The sequence below is a fragment of the Dermacentor silvarum genome, chromosome 2 (assembly GCF_013339745.2).
Source record: "Dermacentor silvarum isolate Dsil-2018 chromosome 2, BIME_Dsil_1.4, whole genome shotgun sequence".
NCBI classification, from domain to species: Eukaryota; Metazoa; Arthropoda; class Arachnida; order Ixodida; family Ixodidae; genus Dermacentor; species Dermacentor silvarum.
In genome coordinates this window covers 47,893,700-47,909,968 of record NC_051155.1, presented here as the reverse complement: position 1 = coordinate 47,909,968, position 16,269 = coordinate 47,893,700, and the positions used below count along the sequence as shown (strand labels likewise).

At 49.6% G+C, this 16,269-nt stretch overlaps 1 protein-coding gene across 1 annotated transcript in view; it reads right to left on the bottom strand.

The window, feature by feature from the left end:
* The window catches only part of LOC119441447 (uncharacterized), a 405,033-nt gene that overhangs the window by 50,374 nt on the left and 338,390 nt on the right, over window positions 1-16,269 (bottom strand). Inside the window, exon 3 of the mRNA XM_037706064.2 lies at window positions 9,798-9,924. The gene's annotated coding sequence lies outside the window, so the exon portion shown is untranslated. The remainder of the gene's footprint in view (window positions 1-9,797; window positions 9,925-16,269) is intronic.

Sequence of the window (16,269 nt, the reverse complement as noted above, 5' to 3'; positions counted from 1 at the left end):
CCTTTGCAAATGCCACACGAAGCAAAATCGATAGAACGAAAGTATCACAGTACAGGGTCATCACAACTGACCTACCGGTAGCGTCCTAAATTGAAATAAATTTGGCCGCGGTTATAGGAGATGAATTTTTCGACATTAAAGAATATGAACTGTTCTAAGTAAGGGAAGGTTGGTGGTATCTATAGATCATCAATCATTACTTGTTAAAGCCAACCTACAGATATAAAAGTTTAGCAAATATATGCATGCCCTGAGGAGGCACACATTAGCAACAGCATCAGGCGCTGTTGCAAAATTCAACGGCTCTAGGATGATTTATCGCAACTTGTTACCCCGGCTCCAGCCTTCAAACAAACACCTTAGGAGTGTCAACAGCTAGACTCTACACGCTATCTGCTCATTATCTGCGCAGTTTCAACCCGCTGCACCAATAATGAAATCTTTTCAAATCGTCCCTACACACACCGAAGACCCGGCTCGAAAAAATGCTGACGATTGGAAGAAATAAATTACGTGTGGAATTCGATGTTCCTGCAAAGCTCGGGATGCAGGGCTTCGATGCTCAGAAAACATGCCTAGTCATCGAGTCTCGTGACAAACAGATAAAACGCCGCGAAAGTCCGAGCGAATTCCTCTGAAGTCAGAAGTGCGCCCTTTTTCGAACACCGCGGGATGACGACCGTAAGTATAAACCTGGGTTCATTGAATTGAAAAAAGCAAAGAAAGAAATACATTTATTATACATATATGTATATTACCTTCATGGTCTATGCGCGCTGCAAGTTACACACGTACAATGCTAGCTAAGACATGTGAATGAAAAACATGAAAGGTAAGACATGCGAAACTGAAACTGAACAATGAAAAGCACGACCGCGGAGCTCAGTCGATATTCTTCGCAGGAGACCGACATCGTCGTTTCACAGCCAGCGGAACAACATTGAACATCTGCTGACGCACGCATAACATTCGATGACGAAACCACGGGTGCTTACACGATACGGCAGTTAAATCAGGCGGGCCGTTTCCGATACGCCATTTTAATTTCCCTGCTGGTTGCCGACGGCGAAACCGATTCCCCAGTGGAACAGAAAGGCGAAGCGGAGAGTATAGGAGAGATGAGGCAGGCGGTGGGGCGATGAGCTGCGCCAGCGGCCGCGAAATGGCGCCCCGGAGAACGTGCGAACGATGGTCGTAAGCTCGTTTAGCGAGTTATGGCGCACACGGCTCTTCCTCATCGGCTCATCCAGCAGCTGCCGGCGTCGTTCGGGCATGCCGCGGCTGCACAGGTTCGCCGAGAGGTGGCAGCCGCGAACGAGACAACCCGGACTCTCTCCTCTCCTCCTCCTCCTCAGACGCAGGAGGTTCGAGATTCCGCCTCTCTTGCTCCTGCCGGTGCCGTGGGTGCTAGCGATATTTGGACGACGAAAGGCCGTATTTGTCCCATCTCGGTGAGGCAGTGCGCGCGGGAAATTGTTCGACACTCCGCGCAAAACGTAATACGACGCAGACGGGCTGATTACGATTTCAAAAAATTACATACATAAGCAAAATGAGAAGCTTAAGACCAATGTGGCAAATGAGAATACATAAACATGAACTCTCCTCGAGATGCTTCCGTTTGGAGAGAGCTCAGGGATATATATATATATATATATATATATATATATATATATATATATATGGAGAGAGAGAGAGAGATAAATGAGAAAGATTTGCATATAAGGGTAGAGTTTTTTTTAGCGCTGCGAATAAAATGGATATAATCTACCTACCGTATAGGTGAAACGACGCACAACTTTCGCCCTTGTCCGAGCGAATAGTCTTCGAAGTATAAGCACAACGTTCACCCCCGCAGCAAAAGAGCAAGAGGGAGAAAGAGATCTGCGCGGTTGTCCTCCCTTTCACGTTCGTCTCATCTCTACTTTTCAGCAAGGAAAAAAAACAACACAGAAAACGCAATACTTTCCTCGGAATCATTCCTCGAACTCGAGCACCGCGCGCGCTCATCGCGAGGTACCTGGCCCCGCTAATACGAGCCTTCATTTCCTCCCAGTCACGCGAAGCGACTTGGAGCGCGAGGGAGAAGCTGCGAGCCATGGTGCTTGTATTGCCCGAGAAGGAGCAGGAACAAAGGGCTTGAACTCTCTCGATGCGGAGGGATCGAGGGGCGATGGGCAAAAGTAAGAATAAAAGGGGCTCACGCTGTCTTCCGAACTGAGCTGAACGAAAAGAAAGAAAGACAGCGCGGAAGTTGAGCGGAAGAAAATGTAGGAAAATGCCGCACGGAATACAGGTAAGATTTCACAGAGTCTGACAGCATGCAGAGAGAATGCATCTTCCTTTTCATTCTGATCGGTGTGTGTGTTGCTTTTCTCTATATCGTCCGTTCATTCTGCCGAGTACTGAGAAACGGCACAGACTTGCGCAGGGAAGGTAGTGCTCGGAGAGGAAAAGAAAGAGCAAAAAAGGAAAAGAAGGCAGGAAGTTTTTGAAAACGAAGGAACAAACTAACATGGAGAAAGCGTATTGACGGAAAACCAATCTCGGGTGGGGGGAGTCACGTCCGCGATATCGAAGGCTCGTTTCGCGAAAGTGAGGCGCGGCGGAACCGCATCGTGCGCGGTGGGCAGAAGAAAACGGTGGGATCGGTGAAGATGCAACGTATATCGGGAACCATCGCGGAGAAAGCGAAGTAATGGGATGCGGGGGAGGACCTGCTCAACATTGCGACAACGTGAAACCATACCGGTCCCAGGAGAGGGCAAGAGAGAGAGAGAGGTATCGCTTCAGAATCCATTCGGACTTATATGCGGCAGACTGCGAGAGGGAAACACACCATAACATGGCGATTGTCGTGAAAGAAGAGCTTGAACGAACGCAAAATGGAAGAGTCCAGAACGCTGCTTTCGAGACAAAAGGCTGCCGTGCCGGAGATGATAGAGAGAGAGAGACGCAAAAGAAAAAGAAAGGCGACTTTGTGGAATGCGCGGAAAGTCATTTGCGGCTAATTGTGCGTCGTCGGCATAATTGCTACTCGAGATGCTCGAGGAGGTCGGTGTAATGCGAGTGTTGGACCTTTATTTTTTTCTCCGATGTGCTTTTGTTTCTTTAGGATTTTTAGCACACTCCCGCGAACCTTTACAGAACTCTGGATAGAAGTCGAGTATCTTCACAACAAAAGAAATAAATATGCAGCTCTGTTCGTTAGCGCGGAAGTAGTGTTTTCAGTGCCATCAAAAACACCGCCTACTTATATAGGAGCTGTTTTTGACGTCGCTGAAAACCTATATAGGTGCGTTCAAGAATTCCGGTGACGTCACGGGCTACCGTCATATTCACAGCTTGCACATCTGTGCTGGAGCATAGCGACCTATACACTTATGGCTGAAGCCCAGCGCACGGTATTAACTAGCAGCATTCATTTCCTCCCCCCCCCCCTTTTTTTGTTTTTTTTTTCACTGGGTAGTTATCGTCTTTGGTGGTAGATGTACAGCACCATAGCGCCTTCAGTGACGTCAGTATGCATAGCTCTCACGCGTAATTTTTCTCCATGGTTGGTGCAATGGTTGAGCTTCATTCAACAGCTTCGCAGCAACACTTGCCACCTGGCGCGTTTCGCAGAAGGTCGCGTTCGAGCGTCGAAGGCTATCCTAAGAACAAGAATGGCTCAGATAAGGCAGTAGACGTCTGAAACTAAGAGACAACGGCGCGACTAACACCCGTTTTCACAAACCGGCCTCAACCGTAAGCTCTTCTCCGGCTCCGAACTGGTGGAAAACTTCCACTCTAGCGCATTCAAGTAGACGCCGAATGCACCTAGCTACAAAATTTGTGCTCACAAATTACCATAGAGTGTTGTCGAAGCATAGTGACCACTTCAGTCGAGAGGCGGCGCTGCCGTCCATTTCACCGAAACAATTCAGAGAGAAGTGCCTTGCTTTTTGAAGCCCGAGCTGGCTTGGCTGCTGAGGAAAAGAACCCAGAGAAGCAAGTACTCGCATCAAGAAGTGATCTGTGTCTGCTACGGCGAAAAAAAAAGATAAAAGAGAAAGAAAAGAAGAAGAACGTTTAGACGATTCAACACAATGTGATGGACTGCCAGAAAGGTCTCTCTGCTATAGAGCCAGAGGGAACGTCCACCTACCAGGAGCGTCGCGGTTCAATGCTGCTGGCAGCATTTACTCGCCCGCGGTGCCGATCGGCAAGAGACGATTGGAGTCCGACTCACCATCCCCTTCCCTAGGCGTAGGGTGGAAAACTGAACAAAGTCTAGTCAGCCCCCCTGCCTTCCTCTAGCCCTTCTCTCTGGGCGGAAAAAAAATAAAGCGGGCAAGAGATGCGAGCGGGGTTTCGGGGGTCACATACCTCTGCGAGATAAATAAAGTAGGGATAGGCGGAATGTTAGATCGTAAAAGAAATATCAACAGCTATTTAGCTCACGCAGGCTAGGTGGCGACTCGTCGCCACCACGACATCAAGGGGGCGCCATTAGCGATCAACATCATCGTTATTGTGTCGATGTAAAGTTCAGCAATCATGATCATCATCGTGTTGAGTTAGAATAAGAAAAAAAATCACATGATCTCACCCTACGGGCAACCATGGTGGGATGCGAAAGCATCGCGGGGGGGTGCGCATCGAGTTTCCGTTTCGTTTCACTTGGCAACACAACCCAATGAAAGTTAGAGTGAGAGAATGTATTGAGAAGAGAGGAGACGTTTGTACGGGGTTGTTGCGTCTTTGCTTAGAGATCGTACGTGATTCCTAGCGTCGGTGCGCTAGGAATCGGTTACGGAAGCACAGCGACCGCGCGCTTTATACTGCGCCGCGACACTTGCGCCGCCTACCGGCGTACAGTTAGAGAGAGAGCGAGAGGGAGTTATATGCAATGATTTGCTGCGCCGCACCTGTGGCGGAGAGGGGGAGAGGGGAAAAAGAGAGCGCACACCTGCGTAGTAGAGGAGAATGAGGGAGAGGTGAGCATGCGCAGTATGGTTGCGGGCGCCGCAGAACGGACACTGCCCCGAGCATAAGATGCTCTCGCATCTAAATGTGTAGGAACATCCAGGAATACGTTGGCGAAAGCCAACGGTATTCCTATACGCAGAGTTCCTCGCACTAAACCAAAAAGTTCGACATTACATCTCAGTCGCATGCGCAAAGCGCCGATGCACAAGGAATTTCCACGAAAAACAATGAGAAGAGGAATAACGAGAACTGAATAGCAGAAATAAAATTAAAGAAAAGGGACCAAGAAATGAGTTCATAGGTTGGCGAAAGCCAACGGTATTCCTATACGCAGAGTCCCTCGCAATAAACCAAAAAGTTCGGCATTACATCTCAGTCGCATGCGCAAAGCGCCGATGCACAAGGAATTTCCAAGAAAAACAATGAGAAGAGGAATAACGAGAACTGAATAGCAGAAATAAAATTAAAGAAAAGGGACCAAGAAATGAGTTCATACTTCTGGCTTGCCTAGTTCTTTTTGAAGAACGAAAACGATATCGCTCCAAAAGCGCTTTATTTCTGATTTGCGAGCGCCGTCACTGATCCTCGTTAATCTTCTTCAATGCATGTTTTGGATAATCCATAAAAACAAAAGATGGAAGGAGAGACGGTCCTGACGATAAGTACACAAACATTATAATCTCGGCCTCAGCAGCGCTTTCTCGGCGCCTGGCTGCCGCCTGTAATTACCGCTCGCTCAGCGGGGCAGTGTATATGTTAATCACGACATGTATCAGAGAACACGAGACGGCAGAGGGGTGGATTGGGGGTGGGAGGTCATGGCCCGTCTTTTATTCGCGCTCCTTGCACTGTGTAATCACGAGAGCCAGAATAAAGCCCCCCTCCTATACAGATCGCCGGGGTCGTCGCGCATTCTTCCAACTAATCCTGTTCGTGTCATTACACACAGTTCTTGGACGCTTCGGCTTCTATCTCTTTTTATTTCCTGTTTCGCTCGAGCCTTCTTATGGCAGAATGAACGGAGCGCTACGCCGGGCTTGCCTATCTGAAATCTTCCCGAGCTCCGAACATATACACACTTTGTCTAGCTAATACCGTGCGGCACTATCGGAGCGACAATGGCTGCTGCCGGCGGCCGATGAAAGAATAAATTCTCGAAATAGGGACTTGAAGAGCAGCAGAAATAACGAGCGAGGATAAAGAAAGGATAAAGAGCCCACATAGTTTCACAATACTGGTGGTTCACTTCGAAGCGTTTTCTTGCCCGTTTTTTTTTTTTTTTTTTTTGTCACTCTTGAAGTTCTCGTTCCGTAGACGAACCAATTAGGCTGCGGACCGGTGCTGCTTCGCCAAACTCCAGGAATTCTTTGCACGTAAGGGCCGCGTCAGGGAATTCGAGGGAGTAGTTTGCGGGCGTCTCTTGGGTCACAGAGGGTCGTTCGGGTGCGTCACCGGTGTCCTCCACGCTTGACGTAGCACGCGGTAGCTGCGAGCAGGACCTGTACTCGCCAGCAAACAACGCTCCTCTCCGGCACGTTCACACATCTGCTAGGCCTTGTGAACAAGTGCCCTTCTCAAGAACTTGTTCTTTGCCTAGTCGGTGCTTCGATTGAGAAGTAACCTTCTTCGGACAACTGGTTGCCCCGATAGCCATTGGCTGCTGTTCTTTTTGCACACCGTGCCATTTCCATTTTCCCTACTGCGCATGTCGCCTTGTTCTGCATACACCCCTGCGAGCGTGCACGGAATAAAATGGTTCGCAGTCACCTTACGTGTCGGCCGTTCTTGTGCCCCCCCAAATTTACGTATATTTTTAGCGATAAACGTGTCCTTCAACATCGTCGTAAAGAAATAACGCGAAAAAAAAAAAGGACGAACGAATCAGGCAACACGGGCGCTGGGCGCCCAACTAAACGTAACCGTGCATATCGCCCGTGTTGTCCGATTTCTTCGTCCTATGTTCCCCTGGCGCTGTTTTTGTCTTCGACGATGTTAACCTACCAAGTTATCAAACTCACTGTTTTGATCCAGTGGGTGCTTTGAACGAGCACCCTGCTCGGCCGGTATTACTTCTAAAGTTCTATACGATTTCTTCATATATACGTAGCAGTGCACGATAAACAAGAACAAATAATGAAAAAGGGAAGAGAGAGAGAGAGAGAGAGAGAGAGAGAGAGAGAGGGACGGCGACACACGTGACACAGACTTTTAACTTTTACGCCCCCCCCCCTTCTCTCTCTCTCTCTTTTGACCGTGTTTATCGTGCGCTGCTACATACATCAAGTCAATATTTACCAACTCTCCCAAACCACTACACTTCTGCTTGCTGCACTGTATTAGGCGGCACGAAGTGTACACAAAGCCTAGTTCTTTATTTCTCTCTCTCTTTTGGGTCGGAGTAAACGCCGGTCTGCTGCGTCGATCGCTACGGCGCCACGAGGAGACCAGCCGGCGAGCATTACAGCGGGTGCGCCGCAGTCCGCGGAACGCGCTCTGGAAGTGGTGAGGGGGGGGGGGGGGAGGAAGAGCAGAGATCATTGCGGGCGGAGGCGCAATTTAGATAGAGCACATCGATCGGGCCACGCGAGCGAGCAGGATGTGAGCTGCTGCTGCACGGCACGCGCATCGTGCACGACGAGTGCCGATGGCTTCAGTGGCACCGCGCGCGCACACACACACACACACACACACACACACACACACACACACACACACACACACACACACACACACACACACACACACACACACACACACACACACACACACACACACACACACACACACACACACACACACACACACACACACACACACACACTGCAACCACAAAGCCAACCGCGCGCCTCCTCGCCGTGTCCCCATCGGACAGGTGCCCTTGAGACGAAGTTGTGGCGTCTCTCAGTTGCTGGGCCATGGCGGACAGCGCAACCTCGAGTATGTACTCTAAACGCCGAGTGTGTTCTGCGAGGCTTACAAACCTCTGGGGGCACGTTACGTGCGGTGCCATTGCCTGAATTCGGTAAACGGCCCTTGATGAAGTCATAACGCTCTTGCTGCCCATATCAGGGGACGAGTGATATAGCGCGCAGACTGGAATTCGTTTACCCATAAGGGCCACTACCCGGAAAGCAATTCGCACGCTTGGACGGTTCCTGAGAACCGACGCTTGTCGATTGTCATAGCGAACGTGGCCAACCATTGACGAGGAGTTCTTATAGACCCGTTTCGCCGAGTAACTTGCTCTAGATCCACAGAGTAAGGGAGTGACTAGTGATAATATGTTTTTTTGCTACAAGCTATTACAAACTACAGAACATCTACGTTCCCACGTTCTCAGCCAAATCTACCGCAGCTGAGCACACCCGCGACATATCAGGCAGAAAATAAACAATCGGATATTGTCCGCACCGAGCAATGTTACCGAGTCAAAAACGTGACAGGACACTGCTTCAAAGTGACAGGCAAATAAAGAACGAAGAGCTAAAAACACTGATTTTAACTGATCTCAGAAGTGCAAAGTGCGCACAGCTTGAAATACATTTCTAGCCCCACTTTTAGTACAAGCACCGTGTACGCTGTAGAGCACTGCACGGGCCGATTTTTTCAGCCCGGGCCCGGCCCGGGCCCGTTTTTACGTTGGGCGGCCCGCCCGAGCCCGATCAAAACTTTTATGGCGAGACTCGGACCCGGCCCGGGCCCGGAAATAATCTACGTTACCCGCCCGGCCCGGCCCGCCACCCCTTTACCTTAGGCCCGAGCCCGGCCCGAGCCCGACTCGAAACCGGCCCGAACCCGGCCCGAGACCGAAAAATAATGTTTTTCAGAGTTGAGACATCCGAGAATAACTTGCTGCACGTTAGATGCACACCACCAGAAAGCCCGAGCCCGGCCCGGGCCCGGGTCAAAAAGCACACGCCGTGCCCGAGCCCGGCCCGAGCCCGTGAAAAAACGGTTCTACCCGGCCCGGCCCGGCCCACGGGCCGGGCCGGGCCGGGCTCGGGCTTTCGGGTAAGCCCGAGCCCGTGCAGTGCTCTAGTACGCTGCTCGCGCTATTTGGACAAGGCGTAATGAGCTCCGAAAACGCTTACATGTCCTCTGAAGCTGTGGCCAAATCTTTGTGTCCATCCAGTCACCGCGTGCCATAAACGCCTAAACAGAGGTTTGCTCAGCCGTCCCAGCGTGTCATTCACAAGCATTGTAAAAATGAAACCAGCTGAGGCAAGCAATGGACGTGTCACCACGTGATTAAACATGGCGGCGCCCACGGGATTGCCATGAAAAGCGCCTATATAAACAAAGAACATTATGAATTCGGCCCCGGATGATTCATTGGGCGACGTCCCTTCTCCGGTGGATTGGTCAAAAGGCGCATGCGCAATGTGGCGCCACGAGACACGATAGCAATGTACACTTATGGTTAAAGAGTTTTCAGTTGAAACAGATAAAAAGAAAGAGGTATGACAATTTTTAGAGGGATTCGGTTTTAACCGAAGAGGATCAGTGACGGCAAATTTACAAGACGGCGATACGCCAGAAGCTGCGAGCTCTCATGGAGCCTACGTGCTTGCAAGAAGCCGGGTGAGGTCAATGTCACGTGTCAGCACACGGCAAGCAATCTTCAGTCATTTTCTGATTGGCCGTTTGTCTGCGGCTACGACAAAAACAAAAAGCGGGGATGGACGGTACATAGTGGGGTCGAGGGATCGACACTGCCCCGGGTTCCTGTCCAACTCGATTCCGTCGTTTTTTTGCAAGCAAATGAAGATGTGACACGACACACGATGGAAGGGTTAACTGCAAAGAACAGGGAGATGATGACTTACCCGGCTGCCGTCGTCCGAGGCAGGCGCGAAAGTGGTGGCGCCCAGCGTCCAGCGAAAAAGGAAACCCGACAATTCTGACGGCCATGGCTTGTCAAGCACAGCTTCCCACGAGCTCTGCCGCCCAGACCTGCGAAGAGATGACACCACCTTAAGTATTCGCACTCTGGATGAGGAGCTAACAAACGAAGCAAGAAACGACAGTATAGGCTTACAATATGCGTTCGTAGTACTCATCCTAGGAGAAATACATAACCGCTAAAAAACACCTGCCGAAATCTGGTGCACGCGTTGTGTACCACACTTCATCTGTAACTACTGCAACTGACACCTACCACATTATCATATGCATATCAGCCCTAGCTACATAATATGAGCAGCCGAAAATACGAGTTCTGTTTTCCTTCTCTTAGCCATGGCATTGCCATGTCCTTGCTCAGTGTTTCTCTCACTGTAAGGATAGCATATAAGAAGAGATGGATGAAGTAATAAGAGGAATAACTAAAGAGTTACGGATGGCAACAAGTACTGCGTCGGTCCATTTACAGTTAATAATAAGAGAGAAAAAAAGGCAAAAGAAAGAATTGCTGTAATAGACGTGAGATAATAAGTTCCACTTTAATACAGCTTCTTTGTGTTGTTCCGGCTGCTGTTCTTAGGGGCGAGAAGACGATTCCGCGTTTTCAAATATCAAAATTTCTAACATCGAACATTCATCACCATTACTAGTTCTCAAGCACAACGAAAGCATTCGGCAACGTGAATAGCAATCCACTGAATGTAAATAAATAGTTGGTCGGTCACAAAAACGTCAGAAACAAGAACTGGGCGCAGCATGTACACAGCATAGCAGACTTTCTTTCATTCACTTTTTTTTTCACAATTATAAAGCGTACAGACTGTACATCCTCTTTCTTCTTAAATATCGCACAGATAAGATTACCCCTACTTTTTTCTTTCCACAATTCAACTACTTTCTCTTCTTTCTTGCTTACAAAAGGGCCCAGGCAGCCTCATAATTACTCTAGTGAAACTCCCACACAGACGATGAAGCCGTATCAAACAATGCAAACAAACGCCACTTCCGCCCATTCAAGCCAGCTTTTCTCATTATTCTTATCTCACCCTGATGCCAGCAAGCACGAACACACAAATGTTCGTTCCCATTCCATCTCACGCATCCTAAACCACGCAGCCAACGCGCGAGCTTAGGCACGGCAGCAAGAAAGAGACGCCACGACGGTCAGAAAGGGTAACAACGGTTCGAACAGAACTGCGAGGCCTGCAGGTACAAGTGGCTCACGTCACAGTCGGAGAGGGCAAAGCGTCCACGTACGTCGATCCGCTGTCGCTGATCTCTGAGCTCCTTGGCTCCTAGCCCAACATAGCGACGTTTCCATTCCACATGCCTGAAGCATTGGGAAGCGCGGAGGAAATGACGCAGCGAGGAGAGAAGGCTAGTGTGAGAAGAAGGGGCCCGGCCAACTAAATTTGGGGGAAACGAGCGGCGCAGGCTGAAACCGACAAAAATAAGACCGCACCGAACGGGCCAGCCGGTCGCTCGCTTCCAACGCGGCTTCGAAGGGAGCAACCAGCAGCATTTCCAGCAGAGTAGCTGCTGCCGGCGCGATGAGCTCTCGGTGACTATTAGGCGAAGTGGGAGAGTAGGGAAGAGGAATTCGAGGACAAGACACGCGCAAACGACTGCTCGACACCGAGCGAGGGAGTTCCACAGCGCCAGCTCGCGAAGAGCAAATCAAAAGCAAAGACGAGGGGAACGCGAATAAAGGGGGGGGGGGGGGGGGGGGGGGGGGGGGGAGTGAGAGGGTTCAAGCCGCGGCGCAGGAACTACGCGCACACGCAAGCCGCACCCCGCCGATAGCCATTTCGGTAGCGGTGGCGGCGCCGAGCTTTTGTTGCCTTGGTTCCCATTATCCTTGATTAAAGCCAACGCAGTAGGGAAGCGCCACAGGGAAAGGAAACCTTTCTTCTTTCGCATACAGAGCGGCAGCACGGGAAGGTAGGGATGTGACGAAGCGGGAAGCACGCTTAGAGACAGCACCCGCCGCCTTCGCACGCCTCATCGACGCTGCCCCAGCAACGCCTCCCAAAACTCCGCAAAACCCCGCCACTCCCTAATCCCGACAGGCTCCTTTGATGGAGTCGCCCTCCTCCGAGCCGCATCCTTTCTCTGGCGCAGCTTCGGCCAATCCGCCTATTGTCGAGGAAGTCCCACTGCCTGGCGGCGGTCAAACGACCACTGAACGGTGGTTGCTCCACGGTCGCTTCCGCACCCCGAACTTCCTGTATCATATTGCCGCACAAGCTCTGCCGCGACTGCGGTGGCAACCGCCATATCTCCCGCTGTCTCTTTCTTGCTACACGTTTCTTAGATGAAAGAGACTGTGGGCACTTCTAAACAGCACTGGCGGCACGTGTTGAAGGAAGAGAGAAGGCGTTATTTGTTGACGTTATCTTAATTTGAAAGGCAACGTACGCACCCTTTGCTGGAATGTGCCCTTTTCACCTCACAGCATCAACATGTAACCATTGAACAAATTCACAGCTTGTGGAGAATCATGGGACAAAAATCTTTGCCGACACTTGCAAATACACTTAATTAAATCAGTAAATATACCTGACGACCACAATTAAAATCTGACAATCTGCAAAGCTAGCTTCGCCTTTTGCTCTGTTGCCATGCGGCAGAGCCAGCAGAAACGCAAGGTACGTCTTGCGTCACGTAAAATTTTTGAGTCGATCTTTCCAGAAAGCATGAGATTTAAAAATAAATTTCGTTAACAGGAGAGCTGTGTGGGGAAGCAAAACCTTCTTGCTGCCACATCAAGATTTATTATTTTTTTCTAATCGGAGGGGAAAAAAGTGCGACATGTATGGAACAACGAAATCTGCTCGTGACACCTCAGCTGCCGTCTTTCCGTTTGCGTGCTTTCTGCAGACGCCTCGCTAATAAACACCAGCTAACGAAAAGCTCTAGTAAGAACAACAATCATATTAGCCACGAAATACCTGCATATTGCGTTATTTCTATTTTTGTTTAATTATTTGAATAAAATTCGAGGAGTAAAAAAAGCGGCATTGTTCGGCGCATCTAAGAACAAGCTGCGGAAGCAGTAACTTCCTTAGCCCGAACAAAAAAAAAAAAAAAAGAAAAGAAAGAAAAACACAAAGTAATTCACGGTTTGGCCATAGAAAAAGGGGGCAAAACCACGTGAACGATCACGTTTTCTTCAGCTGATAGCATTATTGATTGATCCTAACATTTTACCTATAATGCAGCTGTTCGTTTTGTTCTGTATTGCTGTTTTATTTTCGTTTGTATTACCCACCCTGCTTGGACCTTCATTCCGTACTAAGAAAAAAAATAATTAAAACTGCATTTCGATTCATTATAGGTGCACTAACCGTTCTGCATCTAGTAGCAATAAAAAATGCCGTAACGTGCAACATTAACCAGCGATACAGAATCGTCAAGAATATTCACCACAAAAAGAAAACAACAGAAAAATGAACAACTAAATTAATCACCAACGTTTTTTGAAAGGCTTGTATGAGAGTCAGGGAAACGAATGAGGCCTAAATTAGTCGATAATCGCCGAAGATGACTAATGGCGCCAGTCAACAATACGAATATCCCACAGGAATAAAAAAGTAGCAAAAATTAAACAAAAAAATTGTTCAGAGTAATAAAGCAAGCGAGAAGAGTGTGTGCCGGTGAACGTCGGGAGACTTAACAGCGCAGGCACAAGGAAGATTTAAACCCGCAATAAATTGCCACCGAATGAACTTCGAAGGGAGTGAGCAGTAAACAGCACGAAACGCAAGAAAAAAATTATATACAAAATAAAACAGCCAAAGTTGTAGGCGAAGGAGAAAGCGAGAAGAAGAAGAAAATAAAGAGGGGGTGGGGGGAAAGGGAGCAATCGAGGCAGGAGATACGGTCGTATCTCACGCGTTTCACCTTTCTCATTTCTTCTTCGACGTACTCGCGGCTTCCAATTGCGTCTCTGCAACCGGCTTAACTCATCGTCAATTCTTTCTTTCTTTTGTCATTACTACTTCCCATCAGGGCATCTCTGCGCGTTGAGCCCAGGCGCAGGCACTAAAACGGAGGCGTACCTCGGCAAGGCAGCGAAAGAGAGCAAGCAGGTGGGCTGTTGAAAGAGAGAAGGGTGATGGCCGCTTTCACCTCGAGGCCAAATTAAACCGTCCAGCGGGAGGGATTTGTCACCACAGAAGAGAAAGGTGCCCGGTCGCTGCCGGTTATGAGGCTGCTTCCGCTGCGTCTTTCTCTCTTTGTTGTCTTTTCGGCACCAAAGAAGTCGCGGCACGAAGGAACGAACGAGAGAACTTTCTCGGGCAATTCGCCATACGTGAGACTAGGAAAAAAACTTTCTCTGTCGTGCTGAGAGAATAACTGCACGGCTCGCAACTTTAGCGTGCAGATAAGCTTGTAATGAAAGCGAGCTAGTGGCTACAAGAGAAAAAGCTACCAAAGACGGGAAAGATAAGTGATACAATAACATGTGACAAGAAACACTTGTAGATGATCTGCCCAAACACGTAACATTCATATATCAAACAACAGCTTCATCTCGGCATGAACCCCTAATGTCTCACAAGGACGCCTGAACGCAATCCAAGGTTGTTGTTTTTTTCTTTGTTGCAAATTTGTATATTATAGGCTTTTAAGTTCGAATGAATCTGACAAGTAGATATAATGAATGCACTCACTAATTATCAACGTTTCAGTTCGGTACTTCTAATCTCTTGGCCGTGAGTACATTATTTGTACATGCGATTACGAACATTGATTCTGTCAAGCACGGAATGGGATAAACGCAACCGCTTGTCGAATTCGGGTGGCGTATAAGATTATTCTTACAAGTAAAGTGACGTCCTAAATCTTACGAGCAAAGAAGGGGTAAAAGAAAGGGTGCACTTTCCTGCGCACTGCGGGGACTACAGATGTGATCCGCGTTTTCTGAAATGAACTATCTCGGCAGGAGCGAGGATCAGAGCCACCGGTACGCTAAGAAGTGGCTTTCTCCGAGTTTCCTTCGCGTTCAAGAGAACGCAGCTCGCATCGCGCCGATGAGCGGCAATAGACCATGGCATAGACAGGAAACGTGTACGAATTGGCGACCGGGCCACGAGTTGTTACTGTGGAACGTCGAAATCGGTGAAACGACTTTCGGAAAAACACTTAGGAAAAAGCAAACAAATTGCGTGAAGCGAAATAGGAGCGCTTCGACTATTTCGCAAGGCTAAATACTCAGCAAGACGTTATATGCGTGGAACGTGCCTGTAGGACAATATCGTCAGTGCGCCTCGCGTGCGTGTCTTCCACACAGAAAGAAACGTGTTCATCGAACACCTGTAGTGCCTATTGAGCGTGACCCAAGGCAAGCAACTAGATTAGTTCGAACCGAAATCTTGGTTCGAGTTTTAAACTGTGAAAAACAATAGAAATACAATACTTTTCTTTCCTTTCCTGGCATAGGGTTATACCAATGAGGTCGGGAAAGTGCGGAAACGACCAGAATCCCCTGCCCTGCACTCAGCACACTGCCTACGCTTCACGTATTCAAATAATTCGCCGGCAACAGTTCGCGCGCGTCATGTTTCGCACGCGGCAGCCTATCCGCTGTTTCCCGTCCTCATTTCCTCATTTCCGATGAGACATCCGCCCGAAGCTGGGCGAGACGATGGTCGCCAAATGTTCGCCACCAGCTTATCCAGAGATTACGCGCTCCGTTCGCGTCGCCTTCGAGCGCAGCTTTTCCCGACACGTTGATGATGTCCAGCGGCGAAGAGGGCAGGGGAATGTGTACAGAGGATGCCGCTAACTGCATTCACAATTCTTCAGGGGCCAACCCATATGAAACGCGGAGTCTGTTCCTGAAAATGAAGGGGTTGTGCCGCTCTTCTCCGGCGTCGCCTAACCAGCGAGCCTCATCAACGCTAAGCTCGTCAACGAACAAGCGTTCCGGGGAAGAAAAGGACGGGCCGAGCGAACGAGGGCGCGCGCAGGCGACTTGAGTCGGGGCATAATTAAACTTTGCAAATCATCGGCTTCCCACGCGCCGAGGGCGAAAGCGAGGGCTCAAGGCGCACCTGCCACCAGCTTATCCTGGTGGGTCAGCAAGCTCGAGCGCGCCCGGGTGGCCGGCAGCACGGGCGCGCGGACTGAGTTTCTCGCACCCTCCGCTACAGCAGACGCGCGCGCTCGCTCAACCGCGCAACGTTTTGCGCTCGCCGCCGAATTTCGTGCAGAGCCTGTCAGCGCGGAACCGCCCGTAAGCGGCGAGGCTGGCGCAGAGATAAGGAGAGAGAGAGAGGCTCGGGCTTTGTCTCGGCAGCAAGTGGGTGCGCGCATCCATCATCCTTAACAACTCAATTTGCACAACAATGGCTCAGGGCCAGAAAGCAAGGGTCCACAGCAGCCGACGAG